Below are 9,261 nucleotides of genomic sequence, written 5' to 3'. Positions count from 1 at the left end.
GCAGCCAAAGAATAACCAGGTCCATGTTTCAAACCTCTGCAGATGACCCAGAATCTGGGGCTCATCATGACTCTATACTTTGCTACAAGACTGGTGCCAAGAAAATTTCCTCCAAGCTCAGTAATCCTTCTTCCTTTCTGGATAAATTCTGCATAACTTTCCCATTGCTCCTGCCTTGGGTTAAGATTCCTTGCAGCAGCCTTGTAAATGACTTCCGTCTTTGGAAGACGCATTAAAGTTACACTGTATCTCTGATTCCCACTGTTACAACATCCTCTTCCTATGCAAATAGAATCTTGCTCAGAAGCCTCAGTCCAGCATCCATCACCCCAGGAAACCGTTCCTGATATTTCTGCCCCAAGACAAGAACAGGTCCCTCCCTTCTGTGTTCTCACAGTATATTTCACAGTTCTCACAGATGTCACACAGTCACAACATCTTCACGTGTTATTGATTTCTACTTAATTGCCTCTCTTTCCAACCAGACTGTATAACCATGAGGAAAACATTATATCCTCAATCCATGGTGGTTGTTAAGTAAATGAATGCCTCCCCAAGTTTTGTCAGCCCCTAATGTCCAAATTTCATTCCTTCTCCTGAGAGAAATCACAGCACATCTGCTTCAGCGAATTGTCTCCTGAATTCACTCTAACTTTTGGTTTGGGGGGTAACTGAACCCCAGGAGTTTTGGCAGGGAATTAGACCACACAGCCACAGCCAGCAATGTTTCCAGCTTCCCTTGCAGCTAGGGTCTGGCCGCATGAATGTGAACTGAAGAGGAGGTTCAACGTGCAGGTCATGTCATTAAAATGGCTGCTGCTTCTCTAATTGCTCCTTCCCTTTCCTAGAGGCTGGAGGGCAAGCATGGTGGTGCTGAGACAGCTTCAGCCAGAGAGATGAGGGCAAAAACCTAAGGGATGACAGAACCACAAGACAGAAGAAACCTAGTCCTGGGTGACCTTGAGAGTAGACCCACCTGTCCAGTCAGGACTACTCACTTGTTCTTAGACTTACATCAGAGACAGCAATCTTGTCTATTGTTTATGCCTCTGTTTGGTCTCTTCTCTCTTTTTTAGCATCCTGAATTGAACCTTTAATAATTCACATCAGGGGACTTCCCTGGTGGTCCAGTAGCTAAGATTCCATGTCTCCAATGCAGGAAACATGGGCTTTATCTCTGCTCAGGGAACTAGATCCCACACACTGAAAACTAAGGGTTTGAATGCCACAATGAAAGACCCCACATGTGGCAACAAAGATCAAAGATCTCGCATGCTGCAACTAAGATTCGGTGCAACCAAATAAATAATTTTTTTAAAAAAATTCACATCGGCTGTAAATTTCTATTGGAGAAGGCAATGGCAACCCACTCCAGTACTCTCACCTGGAAAATCCCATGGACGGAGGAGCCTGGTAGGGTGCAGTCCATGGGGTCGCTAACTATAACTTAATTTTGCAAGAGAAGGGAACATTCCTGAAGTTATTCCTTTGTTCAAGCATGGATACTGAACTCACTATTGTCTGCTATGTAGCTACTATCTAAGAGCAATAAATAATTTCATAGAATATAGCTATGTTTACCATCTTCACTAGAATAAATGCTCTATTTACTTAACTGATGGCTGCTGTTTTAATTTGACTAGGCAAAGAAAGATTCCCCTGAGAGTAATCCAGGAGCACTTGGCCCTGCTGACACTGATTTCAGGCTTGTGACCTCCAGAACAGTGAGACAGTAGAATTCTGTTGTTTTAGGTCATGTACTCTTTGGTACTTTGTCACAGCAGTTCTAGGCAGCCTTATTCAGCTTTGTATGAACTTTAATGCAGGGCTCAGTTAGTTCCTACAACCCCTTTTCTCTCCTCCCGTATTCGTCACACGTTCTCAGATTCAGGTGGTTCTTCTTACTACTCCCAAGATGGCTGCCAGCAATTTCCAGGGCTTCCTGCTTCTTCACATTTCACGGAGAAGAGAGAGTCAGCTCTCCCAGCAGCTGACTAAAGTCTGGGGTTTGAGTGGCATTCCTGATGTAGCCTGATTCGAGTTATCTGCCCAAATAGCAAATCTATGACAGTGTCCAAGGGGTGGGATTGTGTTGATGGATTAAAGTCAGTCAAGGCCCCCCTCTCGAGATGAGGGTAGAGTCAGGTCCTGCTGTACTCACTGTTTCCATCCATACATCTCCCCTCAGCCTCAGTCTACTCAAACCTATGCTACTTTCTGTTTGAGAGCATTTCCCCAGCCCCGCCCCACCCCACCCCCAACCACAAGAATATGTTTGGCCCATGCACACAGCAAGCTAGAAGTTCCAGAGTTAATGCTCCCAGAAGCAGCCCTCAACTAAGGATTAGCAGGAAACTGGCATACAAATATGCCACTATCCTCACTCTTCAGTTGGAAGGACTGTGAGGTGTGTTCTCCGTAGTACCCCAGAGTTTCTCAGGGGCATTAAGCACCAGGTATGCATAGTGACTGGTTCATACACCTTTAACTGGCTTTCCCTCTCCCTGCCACACCACCCCACTGCCCCATCATATCTCTTCCAAATAAATTGCTTTTACTTAAATCTTTGGTCAGGTTAAGTCCCAATAAATTATAAGGGAGGAAATTCAAAGTTCCACTGCTGCTGCTAAGTCACTTCAGTCATGTCCGACTCTGTGTGACCCCATAGATGGAAGCCCACCAGGCTCCCCCGTCCCTGGGATTCTCCAGGCAAGAACGCTGGAGTGGGTTGCCATTTCCTTCTCCAATGTGTGAAAGTGAAAAGTAAAAGTGAAGTCGCTCAGTCGTGTCCAACCTGAAAAGGGAAAAGGTAAGACTGGAAAGCACTAGAAAGTCAACCAATGAATGCCCGCTCTACTCATTACTATCTCCTCTCTTTAAACTGATTAAGTCAGCTATGCTTTCTCCCACAGTTCTGTTAAACAGACAAGAGCACAGCATTGCCTGGCCGATCAGGAAGCACATAAATGGATTCCATTCTTGCTATTCCCTTCCCTACTTGCTGTGTTTCTTTTCACAAGTAATTTCCCTTCATTATGCCTCAAATTCCTACTTAATGAAGATTGCGAAAGATGATCCTTGTCCCTAGAGAGTATAACCCCAGGAAAGCAGAGCATGGTATAAGGTAGATCCACCTTAAACCTCTTTCCAAGTGGTCTCTTGCTAAAAGTGTCAGATGGGCATATTCAATATCATTCCCCATCACTCAGTTCCAGAAGACAACACTCAACAGTAGAGAATATTAAAGATCCAAGTCAGAAAGATCGTGACCTCTGGAGTATTCTCCACCATCTGGAAACCAACGACTCTTATTTAATAAACTAACTTAAAAATACATTTTATTGATGAATGAGAGAGTAGCACTGAAATATGTACATTACTGTGTGAAAAACAGATAGCCCATGAGAATTTGCTTTATGATACAGGGAGCTCAAATCTGGTGCTCTGTGACAACCTCGAGGAGTGGGATGGGGTGGGAGGTGCCAGGGAGGTTCAAGAGTTGGCGGACATGTATATCAGTTCAGTTCGATTGCTCACTCGTGCCCGACTCTTTGCGACCCCATGGAATGCAGCACGCCAGGTTTCCCTGTCCATCACCAACCCCCAGAGCTTGCTCAGACTCACACACATTGAGTCAGTGATGCCATCCAACCAAATCATCCTCTGCTACCCTCTTCTCTTTTTGCCTTTAGTCTTTTCAACATCCGGGTCTTTTCCAGTGAGTAGGCTCTACATATCAGGTGGCCAAAGTACTGGAATTTCAGCTTCAGCATCAGTTCTTCCAGTGAATATTCAGGACTGATTTCCTTTAGGATTGACTGGTTTGACTTCCTTGCAATCCAAAGGACTCCTATGGCTGATTAATGCTGATGAATGGCAGAAATCAACACAACATTGTAAAGCAATCATCCTCTAATTTAAAAAAATAAATTTTAAAGAGATACAGTTTACTTTTCATTTATACGTTTTGAAGATTTTTTCCAGCTTTATTGAGATATAATTGATACATACTAGTATGATGTAAATTTAAAGTATACAACATGCTGACTTGATACATTGTATATTTTATAAAACGATTACCTCATAGCAGTAGCTAACATGTCTGCATCACTAATCATCTGAGAAATGCAAATCAAAAGCACCATGAGATATCACCTCACACCTGTTAGAATGACTAGTATCAAAAAGACAAGGGACACACGTGTGGGTTAGGATGTGGAGAAAAGGGAACCCTTGTGTACTGTTGGTGGGAATGAAAACTGGTACAGCCACTATGGAAAACATATGAAGGTTCCTCAAAAAATTAAAAATTGAGTTGCTATCCGATTCAAAAATCCTACTTCTGGATATACATCCAAAGGAATTAAAATCAAGATCTCACAGAAATATCTGTACTCCCATGTTCACTGCAGCATTATTTACAGTAGCCAAGATATGGAAACAACCTAAAGTTCCATCAATGGATGAATGGATTAAGAAGATAAAGTATACAGATACAACATAATATTTTTCAGCCCTGATATAGAAGGAAGCTATTTGCAACAACCTGGATGAACCATGAGAGCGTTATGTAAAGTGAAATAAGTCAGAGAAAAACAAATACTCTACGGTCTTACTTATATGTGGAATGTAGTAAAGCCAAACAGAGAGGAGGTCAGTGATTATGAGTCAGCAGGGGAAGAGGAGGTGAGGTTGGAGAGCATTGGCCAAAGGGTACCAACTTCCAGTTATAAGATTAACAAGTTTGGGGGATACAATGTACAGCGTGGTGGTTATCACTAATGAGTGTATTTTATTCTTGAATGTTGCTAGAAGAGTAAATTTTATATGCTCTCACCACAAAAAAAGAATTGGTAATAAAAACACAATCTGAATTATTCTGGAAGAGCTCAGAAATGGTTTCCCTACTGAGGTAATGAGGTCATTCTAGCTGAGCTCCCAGCATGAGCAGCATATCTAGTAAGTTTTCTCCAATCTCTTCTGGATCATTCCGCCATTGCCCTGGGATGGTAGAGAAACAATCCATGGGAAAAGCCAACCTGTGTTGGAGACACAGCAAGCAGAGGCGGTGCTTCACAAGAGTTGCAGGATGCAGCCTTCCAATTCGCCTTTGTTTTCTGAGTATAAGCAGATGTTAGAGACTCGTCTCATTATCTTGGGATACTGTATAATATTATTATGGTGTCAGGCTATTAGAGGGTACAAACGCTATACACCAACAGCTTTAATTGAGGCTTAGAGCTGCATTGTAAATATGTAACCTTACTTGGGGGTGTTTGCAAATGCTTTCTGGAAACAGTTAAAAAAGATGTTTTCAATTGTTCGAACAACAGCTTTCCCTGCCAAGATCAAGTAAAAGCTTCTTCAGATATGGGCACCATAAACACATTTCTTAAGACTTCGATTATTTCCCCAGAAGCACAGCAAATCTGTGAGCCAGAAAGCCTCATGCATGCCACTTCCTGGACTGTTTCAGGGAAAAACTAATGAAACACTGCAAAAGTTACACTCAGATCTACTGTGATCTCACGGCCACAGAATTCCACTCTTCCTTTGAAGTTACTTTACTATGATAATAATTATCTGTCCATGAGTCTGGTCCTGGCACTGGCCTATCCCCAGGGATGGAGATTTGGGTGCATGCAACAACAGCTCACCTTCAGCAAGGAAGCTCCTGACACAGAAGGCTAACCATCAATCTTACCTGACACACTTGTCACCATACATACAAAGTGACTGGTCTTGAGCTCCTCGGAGTAAATTACAGCTCTCAAACATTTGTTGGGGGCACATTATGATTCCAATGTATAGGATAAAAGACAGAAAAACCTGGGTCATATGAGATTGGTTCCAGGCAGAAACTGTTAAAAAAAAAAAAAAAACAAACACCCTGAGTCTCCTTTACTGGACAGAGTTAAAAAAAAAACAGAAACTGAACATTTTGAAATGTACATTCAGAACAGAATACTGAATCCAGAGGCAAATTATCCAGGCTGTAGATTATGCAGGCCACTTCGTCCAAAGTATGATACCAAAGAATTAGTATCTGGCTCCAGTGGGTTTTCTTTTTTTATGACTTGTTAGTATGCTCATTTTTGTTACTTGTTGGTGACAATGATCTAAAGTGTAAGGACAGATGGCCAACAGGCACCTGAAAAGATGCTCAACATCACTAATGATTAGCAAAATGCAAAGTACAATGAAATAATTTTGTGCGCCTCACACTGGTCAGAATGGCCATCATCAAAACGTCTACAAATAATAAGTGCTGAAGAGGGTATGGAGAAAAAGGAACCCTCATACATTGTTGATGAGAATGAAATTGCTGCAGCCATTATGGAGAACAGTATGAAGGTTCCTAAAAACTAAAAATGAAGATACCATATGTTCCAGCAATCCTGTTCTTGAGCATATATCTAGAAAAGACAAAAGCTCTAATTCAAAAAGATAGATGCACATCAGTGTTCACAGAAGCACTATTTACAGGAGCAAAGACATTGAAGCAACCTAAACATCCATCAACAGAAGAACGGGTAAAAAAAGATGCAGTACTTATATACAATGGAATATTACTCGGGCATAAAAAAGAATGAAATCTTGCCATTTGTACCAGTATGGATAGAGCTATAGATGATCATACTAACTGAAGTAAGTCAAATAAAGAAAGACAAATATCAGGTTATCACTTACATACGGAATCTAAGATAATGATATAAATGAACTTATTTACAAAACAGAAACACTCACAGACATAGAAAATAAACTTATGGTTGCCAAAGAGGAAAGGGTTCTTATTGTTGTTCAGTTGCTCAGTTGTGTCCAACTCTTTGCAGCCCCATGGACTGCAGCATGCTGGGCTTCCCTGTCCTTCACTATCTCTCAGAGTTTGCTCAAACTCATGTTCATTGAGTTGATGATGCCATCCAACCATCTCATCCTTTGTCGCTCCCTTCTCCTCCTGCCCTCAATCTTTCCCAGCATCAGGGTCTTTTTCAATGAGCCAGTTCTTCACATTAGGTGACAAAAGTTTTGGAGCTTCAGCTTCAGCATCAGTCCTTCTGATGAATATTCAGGGTTGATTTCCTTTAGAATTGACTGCTTTGATCTCCTTGCAGTCCAAGGGACTCTCAAGAGTCTTCTCCTTGATAAAATGAGTTCAAAAGCATCAATTCTTCATTGCTCAGTCTTCTTTATGGTCCAACTCTCACATCCACACATGGGGGGGGTGGACAAATTAGGAGTTTGGGATTAACAGATGTACACCATTATATACAAAGTAGATAAATAACAAGGGCCTACTGTATAGCACAGGAAACTGTATTCAATATCTTATAATAATCTATAATGGAAAAGAATCTGAAAGAGAACATATACATAGATATATGTGTATGTATTTAAAAAACTGAATCACCTTGCTATGCACCTGAAACTAGCACAACACTGTAAACCAACTATACTTCCGCTGCTCTGCAGATATTGGACCTGCCAACATCATCAGAGCAGCTGTTCTGTTGCACCTGTGACAATGGGGCAGAGAGGAAGCAACTATTTCTATACTCAGTGATCATAACAGTGAGTGCTAAGTATGGTTTATAGCCAGACATTACTGAGAGAAAAAAAAAACTAACAAAAAATTTTAAAAACCTATACTTCAATTAAAGAATCATAAAATTTTTAAAAAAGCATGAATGCTAGTCCAAATTGAGATGGGCTATTTAAGATTAAATTAACATTGGATTTAATATAAAAATGTAAAATATTCATTAATTATTTTTATGTTAATTGAATGTTGAAGTGATCATATTTTGAAGATACTGGAATAAGTAAAATAAGTTATTAATATTAAAACTAAAAAAAGTTGTATGGAAAACCCAAGGAGTGAGGGATTATAAAATCTCAATAATAAAGACCCTGGAGTCTAGAATTTAGGATCATTCTATCATTATTATCTTTCTAAAGAAATTAACAATGAACAATGACTGGAGGCTGTGTTTAAATAACTTATTCCATTATAACCCCTCAGCAGGGGGTGGGGAACAAGTTAGAGCTAAATATTAGTTATTATCATATAACTATGCAGCAGGAGCTATAAACAATAGTATTTGCCATGAAATTACTATTTACCTAAATAAAACTGTACTGCTTTGAAAAATCTATACTACAAATACTGTAAGTTCATTTAAGGGTATTCTCCCACTCTATCCTCGATCCTAGAAATAAGTCTGGTTTAATGAAGTGTTTACTGTATTAAATAGATGAGATTTAGCCAGTGTGGTTTTCATTTATCTTCCTTTTCTATGACCAAAACTGATGTATATAAACAGGTTTTTACTGGAAAATTACCTTTGGCAAGAAAAAGGGGATACCCAACACTTTGTGTGGTCCACATTTTCTCTGTTACACCCCTTTCTTCCCTGTTAATATTGCTTAGGTTTCTGAATTAATTTTTCTAATTCTCCTTGAGGCACAAAGCTGAAATTTGGACCAAAAGCAAGCCAAGATGGATGAGATATCATGGCTATATATTTATTTTTTAATAGTGATTATAAACATGGCCAGACTGAGGTTCATAATCTTGGCTCTGTCACTGACTATGATACTGCACAAAATTCTTAAGTTCTCTGAGCCTTGGTATCCACATCTACTAAATGAGTGTGATATTATCAGCTTCACAAGAGTTATTGAAGGGTTAGAGACAGAGATCATTTGTGCTTATACTTGTCACAAATACGGCCATGTAGCATTTTACTTATACTTGTCACTAATACGGCCATGTAGCATTTTACTTGGAGAAGGCAATAGCACCCCACTCCAGTACTCTTGCCTGGAAAATCCCATGGATGGAGGAGTCTGGTAGGCTGCAGTCCATGGGGTCGCTCAGAATCAGGCACAACTGAGAGACTTCACTTTCACTTTTAACTTTCATGCATTGGAGAAGGAAATGGCAACCCACTCCAGTGTTCTTGCCTAGAGAATCCCAGGGACCGGGAAGCTGGTGGGCTGCTATCTATGGGGTCGCACAGAGTCTGACATGACTGAAGCGACTTGGCAGCAGCAGCAGCAGCATTTTACTTAACATGGTGAATAGTGCCAAGCACTACTATAAGTGAAATAAATTTAAAAACTAGGATTTGAACCCCAGGCCGCATAGTTCTGAATCCTAGAGCTTCAGTCACTGTTCTGAGCAGCTTCCATATACACATATGCACTCAAATGGAGAAATATAAACAGTAATGATTATTGCTACAATTAAGGCTCTAT

The 9,261-nt window shown here is 40.5% G+C and overlaps 1 non-coding gene across 1 annotated transcript; it reads left to right on the top strand.

Annotated features, from left to right (window-relative positions):
- The first annotated feature begins 7,481 nt into the window (after nt 1–7,481).
- On the top strand, nt 7,482–7,605 carry LOC129553425 (small nucleolar RNA SNORA17). The gene has a single exon (XR_008685455.1). It is a non-coding gene; the product is annotated as a small nucleolar RNA SNORA17 (small nucleolar RNA).
- The last annotated feature ends 1,656 nt before the right edge of the window (nt 7,606–9,261 follow it).

Source organism: Moschus berezovskii, chromosome 18 (genome assembly GCF_049115385.1).
Source record: "Moschus berezovskii isolate FMDL1 chromosome 18, NW_MosBer_1.0, whole genome shotgun sequence".
NCBI lineage: Eukaryota > Metazoa > Chordata > Mammalia > Artiodactyla > Moschidae > Moschus > Moschus berezovskii.
The sequence above is the reverse complement of the archived record's forward strand: the minus strand, read 5'-3'. Positions and strand labels throughout refer to the sequence as shown.